Raw genomic sequence first — 20,531 nt, forward strand, 5'->3', positions numbered from 1 at the left:
CCCAAATTGCTTCCTCCACCTCTTTCTTGGTTTGAACATTAGTTGAGGGTGAACACTTACATCTGAAAATTTGGAGCTAGATACCTTAGAGTAGAGAGAACCTCTCACAATTGTTTTCTGGATCTGGGTTATCTAAATCAATATCTTTGCTTCTATGTCCATCAATTTAAGTGTATGGCATTTTGCTTATCCATTTATCAGCTTAAGGACATTTAGGTGGTCCCGTTTCCTACCCATTCTGACTAGAACACCAATGAGTATGGCTGAGCAAGTGTCGCTGGAGTGAGATGTCAAGTCCTGTGAGCATATGTCAAGGAATGGTTTAGCAAGCAGGTAGATTTATTTATCTCATTTGGTAGATTTATTTTTACTTCTCTGAGAATTCTCCACACTGATTACCAGAGTAGCTGTACAGTTGTTCAGGCCACCTTTGCCAGAGAGCCACTGCTATGTGTGTCCCATAGAAGATATCAACTATCACACAAAGCTCTGTTATCCTCCAAAAGATAAAGACCAATAGAAAAATCTTTAGTTCATATATTATTTAATCTTAGTTACTGGCAGGTATTGTTTTGAATATTTATATTGTCTACAAATGAATAGGTAACATGTATAACTTACTAAAATCTGTTCTTAGCAATAGTTTGTATTCCGAATAGATTGTCTGCATGTGAGACACAGTGAGGTGCTCATTTATTTGTTTGTTTAAGTAGACAGGTAACAAAAACGAACGAAAAGCAGGTCAATAATTTCATTTTACCACACTAATTGATTTTATTAGAGAGACTTTGTTCATTCATCAAAACGATTATTTTTTTATATAGTGTCTTTTGTTTTTAAAATATTTCAAAAAGTTCTTATCAGGTTCTCTTAGAATAAGGTAGCACTTAGGGGAAAAAAAAATACACCCTAGCAGCCCTGCACTGGAGGCCAAGATGGAGAAGACTTCCATGGCCACCACGGCCTTGGCCTTGGTACTCTGGTAGACAGGAACAAAGGTGACCCAGACACTGCAGAACACCACCATGCTGAACGTCAGGAACTTGGCTTCATTGAATGTGTCAGGAAGGTTCCTTGCCAGGAAAGCCACAGGGAAACTCCCTAGGGCCAGGGTCCCTAAGTATGTCAGCACACAATAGAAAGCAGTAACTGACCCCTTGTTGCATAAAATGGTGATATGAGCATGTTCAGAGTATGTGTCCGTGTCAATATAGGGTGGTGAGGTTCCCAGCCAGACTCCAGAGATAATAAGTTGGATCAGGACACAGATGGGGATAACAGCATCATAGATGCCTAAAACAAACAGCCTTCTCATTGCTCTTCCTGGTTTCATAGCCCCAAAAGCCAGAATTACAGTTACAGTTTTAGCCAAAACAGTGGAAAGAGCCAACGTGTATGCAAGTGCAAACATTATTTGTTGCAATACGCAGCAGGAGACTGTGTTTGAGTGGCCAATGAAGAGAAGGGAGCGCAGGAAGCAGAGGAGGAGGGAGACCAGCAGGATGTAACTGAGCATGGGGTTATTGGCCTTAACAATGGGTGAATCTTGATGCTTGAGAAAGATCCCCAAAACTGCAGCTGTGCTGACAGAAGCCCAGAGCTGTGCAGGCCAGAGACATGCCCAGAGGATTCTCAAAGGACAGGAAAGTCACTGATTTAGGCAGGCAGTAGTTTCTCTCAGGGTTCGGGTACTCTTGAATTAGGCAAGCGGTACACTTCTGCTGATCTGTTGAGGGAAGTAAATTAAGATTTCATATTTTATAATTATTTACTCATTCTATAGTCAATGTATGAAGAAAGTCTTCCAATGCTGTGATGAACCTGGCACATTCAGCTTCATTATAGTGTCACGATAGACAAGAACTCTTTTGAAATCTCATTTCTACTGTCTGTTTTGTTTACCTCGTGGAAAGCCTTGTGTTCACAGTTTTATGACTGTTTAGGGCAACAGAAGTTAAATGTTTTGTACTCATGTTTTGATAACACTTAACTGTCAAGAAATCCTTCATATAACTTTTAAATTATGTATTGTTATTCATTCTTTGAGGCTTTAAATACGTACAATGATCACTAATATGATCAAAACTCTCTTCCCATCCTCCACCACCATGTGCTCTTCTTAGTCTTCTCCGTTCCTACCCAATTACATTCTCCCCCAGCTCATTCTCCTGCCATGTGCTCTTCTCCGTTTTTATGTCCTCCCTTCCTCACAAATTATATACGTCCTTTTTCTCGCTATCTCCCAACACAGGAAATACACAGACACTAATCTGTAAAACCAAAATTCAAGTTAAACAAGCAATATATACATATATATATACACATATGTCAAATTTTCTCTCAAAATGAGACAAAATGTCTACAAAAATACCATTGAGTTCATTTTCTGTAGGCTATGTAATGGTGTGTGTAACCATGAGCCTTCCCACTCACACCCCAGTTCCCCCCAATGGCTTGGAAGCGTACTTATTTATAAATAATTGCCTAGGCCGTAAGCTTGGCGTGTTCTCCAGCTAGCTTGTAACTTAAACAGTTTAAACTGTTCTATGTCTACCACATGGCTAGTTACCTTTCCTGAGTTTCACGCATACAAGTTCCTCAGAGCCAAGCGGGGTGCTCTGGCCTCTGACTATCTCCCAGAGTTTCAGTCTCTACTTTAACTCTCACCTTCTACTTCTTGCCTTTTGCTAACAGGCCATCAGTTTTTTGTTTTTGTTTTTTTTTTTTGATGTGTGATGCTTTCCAAACAATGTACAAGTAATTATCCCTACAAATGAACGTGGGGTCTGTCCTCCAATGTGGTTAATACCCATTAAGAGCACTTTTACCCATTTGGAGTAACTGACTTTTCCTTTGACAGTGGTTGTCCATTGTAGACAGCTTCTTGGTTAGGGGACATCTCCTTGGCTGACTACTGGAACCTGTCTGACAGAATTTGTTCAGGTCGTGTGCATGTAGCCATGTTCTCTGTGGATTCATATGTACATTATTTCTGCTGTGGATGGAAGACAATTTCCTTGATGTCATCCATCGATTCTGCCTCTCACAGTCTTTGTGCCTCCTCTTCTCCATGAATCTATAATCCTCAGGGAGAGAGCTTTGATTAAGACATAAAAACTTTTAGATACAAGTTGTCCAAAGTCTGCTTTAGAAATTATTTAATCCTGACCTGTGGTTTCTACCTCACCTTTGACCATTTAGTTCCCAAATAAGAGACACACACAACCTTTACATTTACAACAAGCCTTAAACAGCACAAGAGCTGGGCAGATAGCTACCCTCTACGCTACTAGAATCGACTTTCCCATCAATAACCCCAAGTTATTACTTACTATGTTTCATCTGGGCTGCTTTTAACTCCAGTTGGCCAGACCTCATGGCCATGTTGGGTTTTTTGTTTTTGTTTTTGTTTTTTGACTCACCTAACCCAAGGAGGCTTCTCCTTCCTCCTCCTGGAACTTCTCCTCCTGGTTCCCCTCCTACCTGAAGCCTGAGAAACCTAAACTCCACCCATGTCTCTTCTGCCTAGCTGTTGGTTGTTGGCATCTTTGTTTACCAATCAGAAATAACTTGGGGGCAGAGTCACAGGTCTATGTGCAGACTTCAGGTCTTGGAAGGCCCTTACTTAGCATTACAATTGACAGAAAGACCAAACCAAAATCTATCACTCTGTATACATTGTTCAGGTTGAGGTCTTTCTTTTTGTTCTTAACAACTGTAAAAAGAAGCTTCTATGGAGATGACTGAGCCAGTTACTGATCTACTGGTATGACAATATGCCATAAGGAGTCAATATTGCTATGTTCATTTGGGATAATAACTGTGTATTATTTCCCCCTAGATCCATGACATATCTAGTGTCAGGTCCCTGGCCACATTAGCAGTGTCCAGTATGGGTTACATTTCATGGAACCTTAAGTTCAGCAGAAAGTGGTTGGTTCCTCCAATAACACTTGTGACATTTTCACCAGTGTGTCTTGCGGACAGGTCCCTACTATAGGTCACAGAGCTTGTATCAGGGAGATATTATGATTGCCTTTTCTTTCAGTAGCGTGCAGAGTACCTTCTAGTACCATAAATGATAATCAGTAAGGTGAAGCCTCTAGTTAGGCACCAGCTTGACTTCTCCATGTTTGATGACATACGTAAGTGCTGTCTTCAGCAGTGGTGCTTACCACAGGTTGTAAACAACCTTGTCAATAGCCTGTGATACTTGGGGTTTTCCAAGTTGGCCTCATTTGGCCAACAACTCAACAATATGAAACTCGTTCAGGAACGGGAGGTTTACTTGATGGCAGAAGTTGGGGTACTGTCACCCTTAATATTTAGTGTCTCCATTTAGATTTAGATTTCTTTCACGTATATTTTATTTTTAAGCCGTATCTATAATAGTAGGTTTCCACATGACCCCCTCAAATGACACTTAGTGTTAGTTGTCCCTCCTACACTGTTCTTCAATCCTCCTCCCCAATTAACCCTGCCATGTCTGAATGATAATAGATTATATTTATTCTTCCATGGGAGATCCTCTTCTTCCTACTGCTACTTTGCCATGCTCCCATGTACACAATCGCAGTGGGTTTTTTATTATTATTATAGTACACATATTGAAGTCTTGATAGCTAGCATCCATATATAAGGAAAGAAACTTTTTTGAGGTCTGGGTTGCCTCAGGTTTCATCTAGCTCAATCCATTGACTTGGGACCATCATAATTTTATTCTTTACCAGATGAATAGTATTTCATTGTGTAAATAACCACATTTTCTTTATCCATTCATCTACTGATATATATTTAGACTATCTCAAATTTCTAGCTATTCTGAGTAAAGTAGCAATGAACAGCACAGAGAAAGTATCTCTGTAGTATGTTGTGGTCTTTCTGTATAGCCTAAAAGTAGTATAGCTACATCCTGAGGTATATCCATTCTCAGCTTCCTATGGGACTGCCACAGCAATTTTTGTTTTGGCTATAGATATTGGCACTACCAATGGATAACTGTTCTCCTTTCTTCACAGCCTCACCAGCAAGTACTTTTGCTTGGTTCACTGATTTGGTCATTCTGATGGGCGTAAGATGAAATCTCAAAGTGGATATTATTTGCATTTCTTAGATGACTAAAAATGTTGAACAAATTTTTAATGTTTTTCAGACATTTTTGTTTTATCATTTGAGAACTCTCTGCTTCCTTCTACAGCCCATTTTAATTGGTTTATTTGTTTTCTTGATCAAGTGTTTTTAGCTTTTTTGTTTTTAATTTGAGTTCTTTATATATTTTAGATAATAGTCCTCTATAAAATGTATAATGCTAAAAACCCTTTCCCAGTTAGTAGTCTGCCACTTTGCCTGAATTATGTTTTGGTTGCTGTACAGAAGTTCAACAACATGAGTTTCCATTTACTTTCTCTTGATCTTAGTGCCTGCTCTCATAATGTTCTGTTCAGAAGGTACTTTTCTGTGACAAAGAATTTAAGGTTACTGTCCACTTTCTCTTCTGTCAGGTTTAGTATACCTGCTGGGAGATAAGTATGGATGTATTTTCATTCTTCTACATACAGCCATCTAGTTCACCCAGCACAATTTGTTGAAGATGCTATCATTCTTCCAGTGTATGTTTCTGGATTCCTTATAAAAGAGCAAATGTGCCTGTGTGTGTGTGTTTATATCCTGGTCTTCAATTCAATTTCATTAACCAACATGTCTGGTTTTTTGCTAATACTATGATATTTTTATTACTGTAACTCTGTAATAAAACCTGAAATTAGGGATGGCAAGACCACCAGTACTCTTTGAATATTATTCAGCATCATTTCAGACATCCTGAACTTTTTTTTTTGATTTCTAGATGAAATTGAAATTTTCCCACTTAAGTGGAAAATTGTGCTGTTATTTTGATGGGGATTATAACAAATCTGTATATTGCCCTTGGCAATATGGCTATTATTCTTTTTATTTTCTAAAAATTCAGTAATTTCAGTAATTTATTTTCTTTACATTCCAATTGCAGCTTCCCTTCCCTCTTTCCCTTCTAGTCCCTCCCTCTTCCATCCCTTCCCCCCATTTACCCCTCTTCCCTTTATCCTGATAAAAAGGGAGGCTTCCCATGGATAGTAACTAGCCTTGATATATCAGCTAGCCTTGGTATATACCTAAACCACACAAAGACTCAACAAAGAAAGAATATTTAGGCCAATTTCACTTATGAATATTGATGCAAAAATACTCAATAAAATTTTTGCAAATTGAATCCAATAACCAAAATTGAATCCAATAATAACATCAAAACCATCATTCACTACAATCAAGCAGTTCTGACTCATCTATGCCCTCTGGTTGGCAGTTCAGTCTTTGTCAGGCCCTCTGGGCCCAGCTGATTCTATAGCATTTTGTTGTGGTGTCCTCTGCTCCTTTGGTTCCTTCAATACCTCCTCCCCTTCTTCTGAAGAACTCTCCGACCTCTACCTAGTGTTTGCCTGTGGACCTGTGCATCTATTTCCATCAATTGCTGGTTGAATGAAGCCTCTCTGATGAGAGTTTTGCGAGGTTCTTGTTTGCATGTACAGTAGAATATCCTTAATAGTGTCCGGAGTGGGCTCCCAGCATGGGTCTCAAGCTGGCCCTTCCATCAATTTCTGTTCTATTCTTACCCCTGAACATCTGTTGGCAGGAAAAACACTGTAGGTTGAAGTTTCATGGCTGGGTTGGTGTCTCAATGGCTTCACTGGAAATCTTTCTGGTTACAGAAGATATCTGTTTCAGATATCTATCCATAGCCCCCATTGCTAGTCTTAGTTAGAATCACTCTTATAGATTCCTGGGTGTTTTCATTGTCTTAGGTTTATAGCTTATCCCAGAGATGTCACCACCTATACCAGTACTTCCCCCATCCTCCTCTCCTTAATGTTCCCATTAGCTCCCACCCCAACCAGTCCCCCTTTTCATCCACTCCTAATGTCTATTCTATTTCCCCTTCTTAGTGAGATTCAAGCTTTCCTCTTTGGGCTCCTCTTGTTACTTAGCTTTATGGATTGTAGTATAATTATCCTATATATTATGATTAGTATTCATTTATAAATAAGTACAAACCATGTTTGTCTTTTTCAGTCTGGGCTACTTCATTTAGGATGAATTTGGTCCATTTGCCTGCAAGTTTCATGATGTAATTGTTTTAAATAGTGGCATAATACTTAATTTGGCAAATGTATCAGATTATCTGTATCCATTCATCAGTTGAGGGACATCTAGGTTGTTTCCAGTTTCTTGCTATTATGAATAAAGCTGCTATGAACATAGTTGAGCAAGTGCCCTTGTGGTATGCTGGAGCCTTTTCTGGTATTTGCCCAGGAGTGGTATAGCTAGGTTTTGAAATAGAACCTTTCCCAATTTTTTGTTACAAACCACCAAATTGATTTCCAAGGTGGTTGTACAAGTTTGCATTCCCATCAGCTATGGAGGCGTGTACTTCTTGCTCCACATCCTCGCCTGAGCTGTCACTTGAATTTTTTTATCTGAGTCATTTTGACAGGCATAAGATGGAATCTCAAAATTATTTTGATTTTTATTTTCCTGATGACTAAGGATATGGAACATTTCTTTCAGTGTTTCTCAGCTATAGAGATTCCTCTGTTAAGAATCTTTTATCTAGATCTGTATCCCATTGCATAACTGGGTTGTTTGGTTTCTTCCTTGAGTTCTTTATATATTTTGTATATCAGCTCTCTGTCAGATATAGAGTTGATGAAGATCTTTTCCCATCCCGTAGGCTGACATTTTGTCACTTTGACAGTGTCCTTCACCGTATAGAAGATTTTCAGTTTTTATGAGATCCTACTTATTGTTGATTTTAGTGCCTGAGCTATTGGTGTTCATTCTGGAAGTTATCTCCCTGTGCCAAGGCATTCAAAGATATTTCCCACTTTCTCTTCTATTAGATTTAGTGTATCAGGTTTTATGTTGAGGTCTTTGATATACTTGGCCTTGAGTTTTGTGCAGGGTGATAGATATACATTTATTTGTAATCTTCTACATGCAGACATCCAGTTATCCCAGTAATGTTTGTTGAAAATGCTTTCATTTCTATTTCATAGTTTTTGCTTCTTTGTCAAAAATCAAGTGTCCATAGGTGTGTGGGTTTACTTCTGTGTTTTTAATTTGGTTCCATTGATCAACCTGTCTGTTTTTATGACAATACCATGCAGTTTTTATTATTGTTGCTTTGTAGTATAGCTTGAAATCAGGGGTAGTGATATCCCCAAAGTTCTTATATTGTACAAGATTTTTTTAGATGTACTGGTTTTTCTTTCCCATATGGAGTGGGGTATTATTATTATTTCAATGTTTCTAAAGAATTGTGTTGGAATTTTGATGGGAATTACACTGAATCTGTAGATTGCTTTTGGTAAGATGCCCATTTTTACTATATTGGTTGTCCTGATCCATGACCATCTGAGATCTTTTCAGTTTCTAATATTTTCTTCAATTTCCTTCTTTAAAGACTAGACATTCTTGTCAGATAGGTATTTCACTTGCTGGGTTAGAGTTATGTCAAGATATTGTCTATTATTTGTGGCTATTGTGAAGGGTATTGTTTCCCTAATTTCTTTTTCAACCGGTTTATCATTTGTATATAGGAGAGCTACTGGGTCTATTTTTTAAAGTTAAATTTATATACAGCCACATTGCTGAAGGTTTTTATCAGCTGTTGAAGTTTCCTGATTAAATATTAGTGGTCATTTATGCATACAATCATATCTTCAATTGTATTCTGTCTATTTCCTTTAGATGTCTTATTGCTCTAGCTAAAACTTCAATTACTATATTGAATAGATATGGAGAGATTGAACAACCTTGTCTTCTTCCTAATTTTAGTGGAATATCTTTACATTTATCTCCATTTAATTTGATGTTGGTTATTGGCTTGCTATATTTTGCCTTTATTAGGTTTAGGTAAGGGCCTTGCTGGCAATTAGCTTGTTGTATATTGCCTTTATTATATTATAAGTTATATTCTTTATTATATTATAAGTTATATTCCTTGTATCCTTGATCTCCTCAAGACTTTTTATCATGAAGAGATGTTAGATTTTGCCAAAGACTTTATCAGAATCTAGTAAGATGATCATTTATTTTTTTCTTTCAGTTTGTTTATATGGAAGATTACATTGATGGATTTTTGTGTGTTGAACCATCGCTGGATATCTGGTATAAAGGTTACTTGATCATGGTGGATGATGTTCTTAATGTGTTCTTGGATTAGTTTTGCAAGTACTTATTTGATTATTTTTTGGATCAATGTTCATAAGGAAAATGGTCTGAAAATTTTTTTCTTTGTTGAGTCTTTGTGTGGTTTAGAGGTCAGGGTGACTATGACCTCATAAAATGAATTTGGTAGTGTTCCTCCTGTTTCTATTTTGTGGAATAATTTGAGAAGTATTGGTGCTAGCTCTTCTTTGAGGGTCTGATGGAATTCTGTGCTAAAACAATCTGGTTCTGGGATTTTTTTTGCTTGGGAGACTATCCGATCTTGATTTAACTTTGGTAAGTTTTTTTTTCTCTCAAGAAAACTGTCCATTTCACTTATATTTTCTAATTTTGTGGAGTACAGGTTTTTGAAGTAAGATCTATTGACTTTTTATGTTCCTCAGTGTCTGTTTTTATATCCCGGTTTTCATTTCTGATTTTGTCAATTTGGATATTGTGTCTGTTGGTTTTCTCAAAGAACCAACCCTTTGTTTCATTGATTTTTTTGTATTCTTCTCTTTGTTTATTTTGGTTATTTCCTTCTGTCTACTCCACTTCGCTGTGTTTGCTTCTTTTTGTCTAGAGCTTTTTTTTTTTTTTTTTTTTTTTTTTTTTTTTTTTTTTTTGTCTAGATGTGCTGTTAAATTGATAGTACAAGATCTCTTCAGTTTCTTCATAAAGTGCTATGAACTTTCCTCTCAGCGGCACTCTTTCATTGTGTCCCATACATTTGGGTATGTTGTGCCTTCGTTTTCATTGAATTCTAGAAAGTCTTTTATTTCTTTGTTTCTTCTTTGACCCAGTTGTCATTGAGTAGTGTGCCCGTCAGTTTCCATAGCTGAAGAAGAAGGAAGACCAAAGTGTAGATGCTTCAATACTACATAGAATAAGGAACAAAAGAATCACAGAAGATAGAGGGAGAGAGGAACGTGGGAGGGAGAAAAGAAGGGGAGGAAAAAGGGGGACAAGATCAGGTAGTGAAAGGGACAGGGGAGAAGTACAGAGGATCAGGAAATTGAATAGAAACATGTAGCACTGGGGGATGGGGAGCTGGAATTGCCACTAGAAAGTCCTAGACTCTAGGGAAGTGAGAGGCTCCCAGGACCCAATGGCAATGACTTTTGTCAAAATACCCAACAAAGGGGGGATATAACCTGTAGAGACCACCTCCAGTATATAGGCATGGGTCCCAGTTGAGGGACATCTCAAATACTTTAACCCAGAAATGTTCTTATCCAAAGGAAAGACGGGGACAAAAAATGGAACAGAGACTGAAGGAACGGCCAACCAGGGATTCATCCCATCTGCAGACACCAAACTCCCACACTATTGCTGATGCCAAGAAGTGCTTGCTGACAGGGGCCTGGTATAGCTGTCCCCTGAGAGGTTCTACCAGTACCTGACAACTACTGATTCAGATACTCACAGCCAACCACTGGACTGAGCCCAGGGACCTAATGGAAGAGCTTAGAGGGGAAGGAATGAAGGAGTTGAAGGGCATTGAAACCCATATGAAGAACACCATCAAGTAACTGGACCACACAGAGCTCCTAGGGACTAAACCACCAACAAAGGAATATACATGGAGGGATCCATGGCTCCAGATACACTTGTAGCAGAGTATGGCCTTATCTGACATCAATGGGAGGGGAGGCCGTTGGTCCTGTGGAGGCTTGATATCCCAGTATAGGGGAATGCTAGGGTGGTGAGGTGGGAGTGGGTGAGTGGGTAGAGGAGCACCCTCATACAGGCAAAGGGGAGGAAGGAGAAGGGGATAGGATGGGGGGTTTGTGGAGGAGTAAACGGGAAAGGGGATATCATATGAAATGTAAATGAATACCATGATTAATTAAAAAATAGAAAGGATCTCAATGATTCACAAATGACAAATGGATCATAAAACTGCCACATATACACTATGGAATGCTATGGAGTTGCAAAGAAAAGTAAAATCATGAACTCTGTAGTTATAAGGATAGAACTAGTAAAAATCAGATTAAGTGATGAAGCCTAGATACAGAAATGCAAATATTTCTGCTATCTGAGCTCCAAACCTTCAGATGTGAGTACATATCTTGAAGAATCTACAGAAGACAGGAAATAAATAGAACCATTGCAGGAGCAAGAGGCTGTGGAAGAATAGTCTGAAGAGAAGACATGACCTAAATGGGGAAATTATGAGGACAAGAAAAAAACAGCACAGTTGCAGGAGGGAAGAGAGTAAAATAACAGTAAGGATGTCTAGAAAACGGATAAGGAGTCTGATTGGGAAATGGAGAAAGGATGGCACATTAGGGATGGAAGAGGTAAGTAAATACAAAATAAGGGGGAGGAGTATAAAATATTAATAAGGATCTCTGAAAAGCTGCAAAGGCTCACACTAATAATATTTACCTAAGAACCCTATGATACACTTAGTGTTCTTATACAATATATTTTTAGTAAACCTTTATCATCTGGGCTGATCTTCCTTCCCCCAAGATTAAGACTATGTACAAAACCCTAGTACCAGACGCAGACATCTTTCTTCAGAGTTGTTTGTCAGGGTTGTCCAAAAGGCTCCTAAAAGACACAGCCTACTACTCTCAGCCTTGTTTATCCTTGCTGAAGATATTTCTGGAACAGGGCCCAGAGACCCCTGCCCTGGAACTGACCTGAATGTTCTTTCCCTGAAGACTAGGTTTCATGATGCCAGAAGACATCGTGTAAGCTTCTGAAGGATGGAGGCAGCCAACAGTCTAACTTTCTATGTCAACTATGAACCATACCAACCAGCAGGGAGCAGTAATGCTAGGGTGGAGAAGTGGCACACATAGCTTGGTAGTAACCAACATCTCTCTAAATTGAACTCAAGACTTTCTCAAAACAGAGAAAAAATGCCTGTACCTGAAACCTATGTCAGAGCTAGTGAAGTCATGGTTATTGGAGGAGAATCTACAACCACTATTTCATAAACCAGCACAATCTCTAACATGAATCTGTAAACATTTGCCTTCATATCCACAGGTATGCAAGGAAAGTTTTCTTTGCAACAGATGGTGAACATTATGCACCAATCAAAATGCAGAGTTGTGGTGACCAGCTCCAGTGGGTAAGGCTGCAAAACAATTCTTACACCTAGAGCCCAGGAAACACATTAGACCATGGGGTGGAAAGATTGTAAGAATCAGAGTATCAAGGAGGGTTTTTTTTTTTTTTTGAGATTTTATCTCCTATTAATATTAGAAACTATATCTGTAAGTCTCACCAAAATGACTGCCTAAGCATGAGATACTGTACCAGGCCAGCAGCAACAGACACACCTACACAAAGAACAAGAGGTTCCAACTTGAGACCCATTCCAGGAGAGGCTAACCCTGGCACTATTAATGATATTATGCTACACTTGGAGACAGGATCCTAGCATAACTGTCTTCTCAGAGGCCTTACTCAGCAGTTGATGGAAACAAATGCAGTCACCCACAGTCAAACACTGTGGAAAAGAGGGAGGAAGGATTGAAGTAGCCAAGAGGTCAAGTATAGCACAAGAAAATCTATAGAATTGCTGGGCAGTGGTGGTGCATGCCTTTAATACCAGCACTTGGGAGGCAGAGGCAGGCAGATTTCTGAGTTCGAGGCCAGCCTGGTCTTCAGAGTGAGCTCCAGGACAGCCAGGGCTGTACAGAGAAACCCTGTCTCAAAAAACAAAAACAAAACAAGACAACAAAAGAAGAAGAAAATCTATAGAATTAAACAACCCGGGCCCAAAGGGGCTCACAGAGACTGAACCACCCACCAGAGAGCATTCATGGGATGGACCTAGGCACTCTACACATATGTAACAGATGCACAGCTTGGTCTTCATGTGGGACATGTAACAGCAGGAACAGAGGCTATCTTTGACTCTGTCGCCTGCCTTTGGATCCTTACCCCTAACTGGGCTGCCTTGTCTAGTATCAAAAGGAGAAAATCTGCCTAGTCTTACTGCAGCTTGATAGGCCAAGGGGGTTGATATCCATGGGAGACCTCCCATTCTTTGGGGAGAAAGGGAGGGGCATAGGGCTGGGGGAAGTGAGAGGGAAGTGAGGAGAGGAGGGAGGGAAAGCAATGATTAAGATATAAAGTAAAAACTAATAAAACTTAAAGATCTTTAAAAACAAAACAACCAACCAAAGCAAAACATCCAAAACCCCAGAGAAAACCAAAAATGCTTAGATAGCAAGAACTGATCTGCCGACTGGACATGTGATACCAAAGGGTCAGCCCTGAGAACGTATGAAAATTCTGTCATATAGACCAACCAGTTATATTTAATAACTTTTATGTATCCATATATGCATGTAAAAACAATCAATGAAAAATAAGACCGTGTGTGTGTGCGTGTGTGCGTGTGTGTGTGTGTTCATAAGTACAGCCTGCTCAGTTCATAATAGACTTGCATATGTGTTCTCAGGGCTGACCACAACTCCAGACCAAGATCATCAGGCAGCTTCATTTACTTGTTTTTCAAAAGAATTCTCAAGGACTTTTTTTTCTATTATTTTTGATATTCAAAATGACAGCTGTGAGTGTTGTAACTTAATTCCATGGGTGGAACCTTTAGGAAACAGTCCCACATATACTTGTTATGGGATGATTTCTGATAAGGATCATTGTGGTTTTATTTTTTATTTTTTAATTTGAGGAATACACAGCTAGCCTTGATTGACAATTGCACATTGGGTTCCTATAGCATGGATCACTGAAAGAGCTGAGATGACCTTTTCATGTGATAAAAGGCAGGTTTTGGAAGTAGGGGTGTAGATGACACAATACCATGAGAACTGTCACTCAAACCTTTATATATTGTGTTGCATCAACACTGATTACTAATGGATGTGGGGATAGGTGAAAGAGACAGGGAGAACAGTGCTGCAATATGACACCATGGTCTCTTTTTAACATTCTCCTTCTATGTTCACAAGCAATTGGAGGAAAGGTATTATTTTTCTACGTGTTCTGTTGGAAATGTGCTTCTCTGGACAAAACACACAAGAAAAACAGCCGACAGGTCTTTCTTCTTGTAGAATTTTCCAGAACCCTGGACCACAGCTCTGTGTACATACAGACTGAGGAGTCTGAGGGCAACACAGAAAAACTGGTCATAATGTTGCACATTACTTTAAAATATTTTGAAGCAAAAACAACTTAAATGCACATAACCTATGGAAAATGCACATATCTATATAGAACTGTGAGGTCTTTATATGATAGTATAGAATGTAGAGTTGAAGTTAGCATACTTCCCAATGTCTAATGTTCAACATTACTTTAAGGTGAAAACATTGTAACTTACTTCTACTAGCCTTTGTAAAATGTACAGAATAACTATATTTTCTCTGTAGAGGCAATAAGCCAGAACTCTTTTCTTGTTGGAAGGATGGAATAGTTCAATTGTCAGATACAAACCCAGTCACTCTTGCCTCTTCTGTTTCTACTTTTATATTCTCCATCTTGTAGTAACAAACATCCCCTTTGATTCTGTTGCAAAGAGAAAGAGGGCCCAAAGGGGCTCACAGAGACTGAATCACCCACCAGAGAGCATTCATGGGATAGACCTAGGCACTCTACACAAATGTAACAGATGCACAGCTTGGTCTTCATGTGAGACCCGTAACAGCAGGAACAGAGGCTATCTTTGACTCTGTCACCTGCCTTTGGATCCTTACCCTTAGCTGGGCTGCCTTTTCCCACGAAAGAGGGTTTGGCCATTGGTGGATGGTCACAGCTTTCCCTGAAATCATCATGTGTTGATATTCCATAGGCACCAAACTTTGATCCATTACTGTGAATTTCATCCTTGATTCCCCACGCTCAGAATAGTGCCATGCCTTTTCTTTCAAACAGTAGTGACACTGTCACTTAGGATTTTCACCGATTACCTTCTTGGTTAATCACACTATTGTTCTAACTCAACTTTAGTTTGTTAATACTTTCGAAATTGAGTGTGGTAGGGAATATTTACATCCTTCCCTTAGGCCTCCTTCTTGCCAGGATTTGGACTCAGTTTCTGTCTCATAAACATATCTATATTAACAGGTATATGGGAATGGAGAACTGGCTCAGGAATTAAGAAAGCATACTGCTCTTGCAGAGAAATCTGAGTTCAGCTCCCAGCACATATATTAGGCAGCTCACAAATATGCATTACACAAATGACTTGTATCAAAATTCAGAACTTATTTTTTATACTACCTCACAACCTTAAAGGACTATGGATATCCACACATGAATTGTGTAAAATGGAAGTATTCACTGAGCATCAGCATGCATTTATAATAAAATTATGTGCATGTAGATATAAATTTGTGTGCATGTGTGTGAGTGTATGCATAGAAACACACACATACTTATATATAGCCCTGAACACTCATTTATACATTCAGTGCAGCATGAATGAACACACACAAATTGAAATTCAATTTAAACTAATTCTACCTATAGGAAAAAGCTAACAATGTGTGTGTGTGTGTGTGTGTGTGTGTGTGTGTGTGTTTGTGTGTACCAAAAAGTCAATTTCTCAAAGACTGGTTCATTTCTGCATTACAAGAATCAAACAGAGCTAAAGAGATGGCCCAGTGTTTAACATGCTTGCTACGTAAGCGTGAGCCCTGAATTTGGTCATGCATAAGGGATAGAAAAATGTTGTGTGTAGAAACATATGGCTGTAATCCCAACTTGATGGCAACAGAGGCAAGGAGCTAGTATTGGGCATGCTGTGAATTTAGAAAAATCAGAAAGCAAACGAGAGAGAGAGAGAGAGAGAGAGAGAGAGAGAGAGAGAGAGAGAGAGAGAGAGAGAGAGATCTTGTTTTAAAATGGAGGGGAGAGCAGCTGAATAAGGTAACCAGTGTTGAACGTGGCTTCAGTAGGCACATGGATTCCCATGCATGAACATTCACACACACGCTCACAATGGAGCTAAGGTCTTAGAATGTAGAAATAATTTGCAAATTTCAAAGAGGTACCATGCAATCAATCAATCTTCATTAGTATTTTCAAATATTTCTTTACATGTTAAATGTTGAAATTTTGCCAGATCTGATTAAAATCGCTTGGCCATTTAATCAGAGATTCATTGATGAACAAGCTTTGACCTTGTGGACTCTTGGAGACAAACTCCCCGACTGTAACTGAAAGTGCATGCTGCTTAGTATATTCCGCAACATTTTGTATGTCATACTTTTCCACATGCTTCTTATTCTCATCAAAACTTATTTGGTCCCCAGCAGCATTTGTAACTTGAATTTTCCTCAGAAATGGATGCAGCTGGAGAGAGACATTGTTTGGATATGAGTGGTGCATATTTATTCCAGTGAGATGAACTTTCCTCACCACGAAATTAATGTAGGAGCTCCCAAATCCAAATAGAAATGTTGTCTAAGGGATGGTGAAAGAGTTAAAATTTTTCAAAAACTCCTAGCAGGCTGAGCAGAATCAAGTCAGCTTGGTCGTGAGCTCCGTGTTTCAGGAACTTGGCTGACCACAAGATAGATGGTTGAGTATGAATAGGCTCGTGAGAATAGCCTATACAAAATGTTCCCCATGACTGTTCCTTGGACCCTGTCACAAACTAAATAGTGGGCTGGGACTTTCCACATGTACTCTCCAATAACCCCCCTTCACTCCCCTTGTGTTTTTTTTCCTTGTGGCCTTTGCCTTTAAATTCCCTCCACCTCCAAAGCTAGGGGGTCAGACCCTACTGCCCCTGGGTGGGTTATGGGTCTTGACCTCAGCATACTGATTGAAATATACCTCTTGCTGATTACATCAAGTTCGGTGTCTTATGAGTTATTGGGTGGCCATAAATTCCCGAGGTTTGAGTGGGGGGAGTTCCTCCCTTTTGTGAGGACTTTACAATGGAACAACATATGGATTGTGTTGTTAGTAGGAACAAGGCCCTGTTTCTTTGCCCAGCACCAGAAAAACTGTCTCCAATTAAAAAACATTGATGTTTTGGAAACTGGGATAAAATGTAAGCAGCAGTATATTTGTGTGTATAGTTATTAATATGTTTACATTTCTTATGAATCACAATGAATACATGTTTCTATGGTTACTTAGATAAATAAGTATACATGTATATATAGAGACCATCTTTATGTGATAATATTAGCAGGACTTTTTGCAAATTTCTAAACTCACGAAAATTGCAGACTATATATGTAGATATTTTTATGTTCCTTATACTTCATGAACTGAAGATACTCACTGTCTGTCTTGATTTTGTTTGGGTTACAGCACTACCTTTCAACTTTGGTATGAACACTATGTGAAACAAAATTAAAATCCAAGCGTCCTTAACTAGATTTCTAAAAAGATTCTTTTATTTTTGTAGATATTTTGTTTTTGAGTATGAGTGCATTCCTGCATGGAGTTGTATGCACTGTCTGGTGCATGTAAAGGCCATAAGAAGGTGTTGGACCCCTGGAAGTGTAGTTACAGACAGCAGTAAGCTGCTATGTAGGCACTCTGGACAGAACCTGGGTCTTTTCAAGGGCATGTGCTTCTAGCCACAGAACCATTGTGGCCCCTAGATTTTTATTACTTTTATTTTTGTGTATTGCCTACATGTAGCTATGCACCCAAAGTGCATACCTGATATCTGCAGAGGGCAGAAGAGTGAGTTAGGTTCCTTGGAACTGTACTTACAGACAGTTGTAAGCCACCATGTGTGTGCTAACAACCAAACTTGTGTCCACTGCAAGAGCAGCAAGTGCCTCTAACTGCTGAGTCATCCCTCAAGCACGATTTAATCACACATTTAAATCAATACAATGGTTTAATACTTCAACTTCTGAGATCCAATGTTGTGTTAAGTAAATAACAACTCATGCTACAAAGAGTTGTTTAGGTATGCAGTTATCTGTACAAAAGTGATACCAATTTATCTAATATCACATCTTTGGGATTCCTGTTCCCCAAGTGTGTCAATCTCTATGTTAAATGTTACTGTTTTCCATAATACTAAAAATTACACAGTACACTAAACATTCAGAGTTCATTTTTCATCTCTTTATCATTGACTGAATAGAAAATTCATTTGACTCGTTCAACAATTTTCTTGATGATAACCTATTTGAAGGTCATAATCAGGGCTCATGAGTGTAAAGGAGTTTATATCTGGTTGGTTTCAAACCCAAACATATCAATTCCTAATATTTGGGATATGGCCGACACTCATGAGCACTCTTTATGTTGTAACGTTTCTGATGGAAGGACAGTTTGGGGTTTCACCTTCATTTTACCTTATTAGGAGTAGATAATGTGTAAAAGCAATTATTTTCTCAGGTACTTTTGATTCTAGTATAGACATCTGTTATTATTCACAGAAGGTTCTATTGTTTTAGGTTATTGAATATAGATTATATTAGATGTGGAATGGCTGCTGTTGGATACAGTCACCATGTCTATATCTTATGGCATCAGGCTTATTACATGAAAATGTGTAAATTTTGATTATGGAACTTGCTATATTTTGACATTAATTATATTTGAATATCTTTAAAAATTTCATCTCAAGCTAGGGAAACACTTGTTGAACTATGTTCAAATTTAATATCTTGAAATAAAATCTATCTATCCTAAAATCATGCACCATAGTTATAAATGCATACATACCCATTGTGAAAGAAGTCTCTTTTGCTTTTCCTTGTTCTTTTAGTTATAAGATGAAAATGTGTTATGTGCTTGACCTTAGTAACTTACTAATAGAATAATTTCCCAAATGCTTCCCTTGCTTATGATGGAGGGTTACCTGCCAAGGAAGAAACATGTCATCTTTTTTATCTTCATGAGATCCTATTTCTGTTTTTCTCAAAAGCATTTTATGGATGGCATGGGCCACTGCATACACTGTATTCCATATGGAATAGCTGGTCTCCGAAGGACTCATTACATCATTTTCTTCTTCTTTAATCTTCAGAGTAATATTTAGTGGGCAGGGTTTATGATGTCCACATAGCAAAGTAGGAGGTGAGCAATCAAAATTGTCAATCCAGAATTTATAGAAGTAAAAATCTCCTGGGTAGTGGGAGGGTGTAAGTACTTCTAGAAAACTCTTGAACCCAGGGATATTTCTCTTCTTAGAAAATAAGAAGCTTCCTCCGAAAAGGTTTATCAAATTATTCCTCTTATAGAATATTGACTCTAAGTATACTAAATGGTGCTTTGCCATGATCCATACCATCCATCTGGCTGACATGAGTTTATTTTTCATACAAAAATACAGCAAGTCATCTATATCACCATAGAATACCTTCACAGTTACTTGTGGATGGTAGTTCCAATTCACCAACCCAACCCCAGGTTTAAACTGAAACTTCCAATTTGCTGTGAGGTTTTCTGTAAAAGCCATGTGGGTGCTGGGATTTGAACTCAGGACCTCCAGAAGAGTAGTCAGGCCTCTTAACCACTGAGCTGCCTCTGCGGCCCTAAATTTATTAAATTTTTATTTATTTACTTTGCATGTATGTTTATATGCATACAAATAAGAGCACAGGGGACAGTCAGTGAGTGTTGGCTCTCCCCATTTTCCATATAGATCCTGGGGAGTGAATGTAAAGCGTTAGGCTGAGCAGCAAGCTGATGACCAGTTGCAGGTCTAAGTATTAATCACATCTACTGGAATAGGAAGCTTCTCTGAAAAGGGATGATGGAAGTATCATTGAAATCCTCATGTAACGTTAAGAATTGAAGAAGCAGGCAAAATATTGGCTTATTTTCTGGAAATTCTGGAAATTTCTACGAGAAAAAAGACCTATCTGCTGCGTTTCTTGTATGTTTTGTCCAGAGAAGCATATTTCCCACCAAACAGGTAGAAAAATAATTCCTTTCCTCCAATTGCTTGTGAATGTAAGAGAAACCTACGAAGTTACCATGGCGTCAGAATGCAGCATTCTTATCTGTCTCTCATTCATTCATCCGCACCAGCTCCCAATCTCCATGGTCAATGAGTTGTGTAGGTGTTGTCCTCAGCAATAAGGTCATAGCATCAGGTTGTGGAGAACGACTAATAGCCCTGGAAGTAGCCTGGGTTGTTTGGGGGTTCCTATGGGGCCTCTTTAGCCAACACATAGAGTAAGTTTCACCCATTTCCCACACTGGAGTTTCATTAGATGAGAGATGTCTAGTTGGGACTCTGTTGCCGGGTCCAGCATGGCTGTATGGTAGGTATGACATAGTTCCTGCCTCAGGATCATCACCAGGCCATTGATCCTCACATGTGCTGATGGTTGCTGTTGCCCTGAAACTGACTTTCTGCCTGTTCTATT

General features: G+C 38.8%; 1 pseudogene; it reads right to left on the reverse strand.

Annotated features, from left to right (window-relative positions):
* Nucleotides 1-808: 808 nt before the first annotated feature.
* LOC143438177 (vomeronasal type-2 receptor 116-like) lies at nt 809-19,649 on the reverse strand (annotated as a pseudogene).
* Nucleotides 19,650-20,531: the final 882 nt, after the last annotated feature.

This window comes from Arvicanthis niloticus, chromosome 24 (genome assembly GCF_011762505.2).
Source record: "Arvicanthis niloticus isolate mArvNil1 chromosome 24, mArvNil1.pat.X, whole genome shotgun sequence".
NCBI lineage: Eukaryota > Metazoa > Chordata > Mammalia > Rodentia > Muridae > Arvicanthis > Arvicanthis niloticus.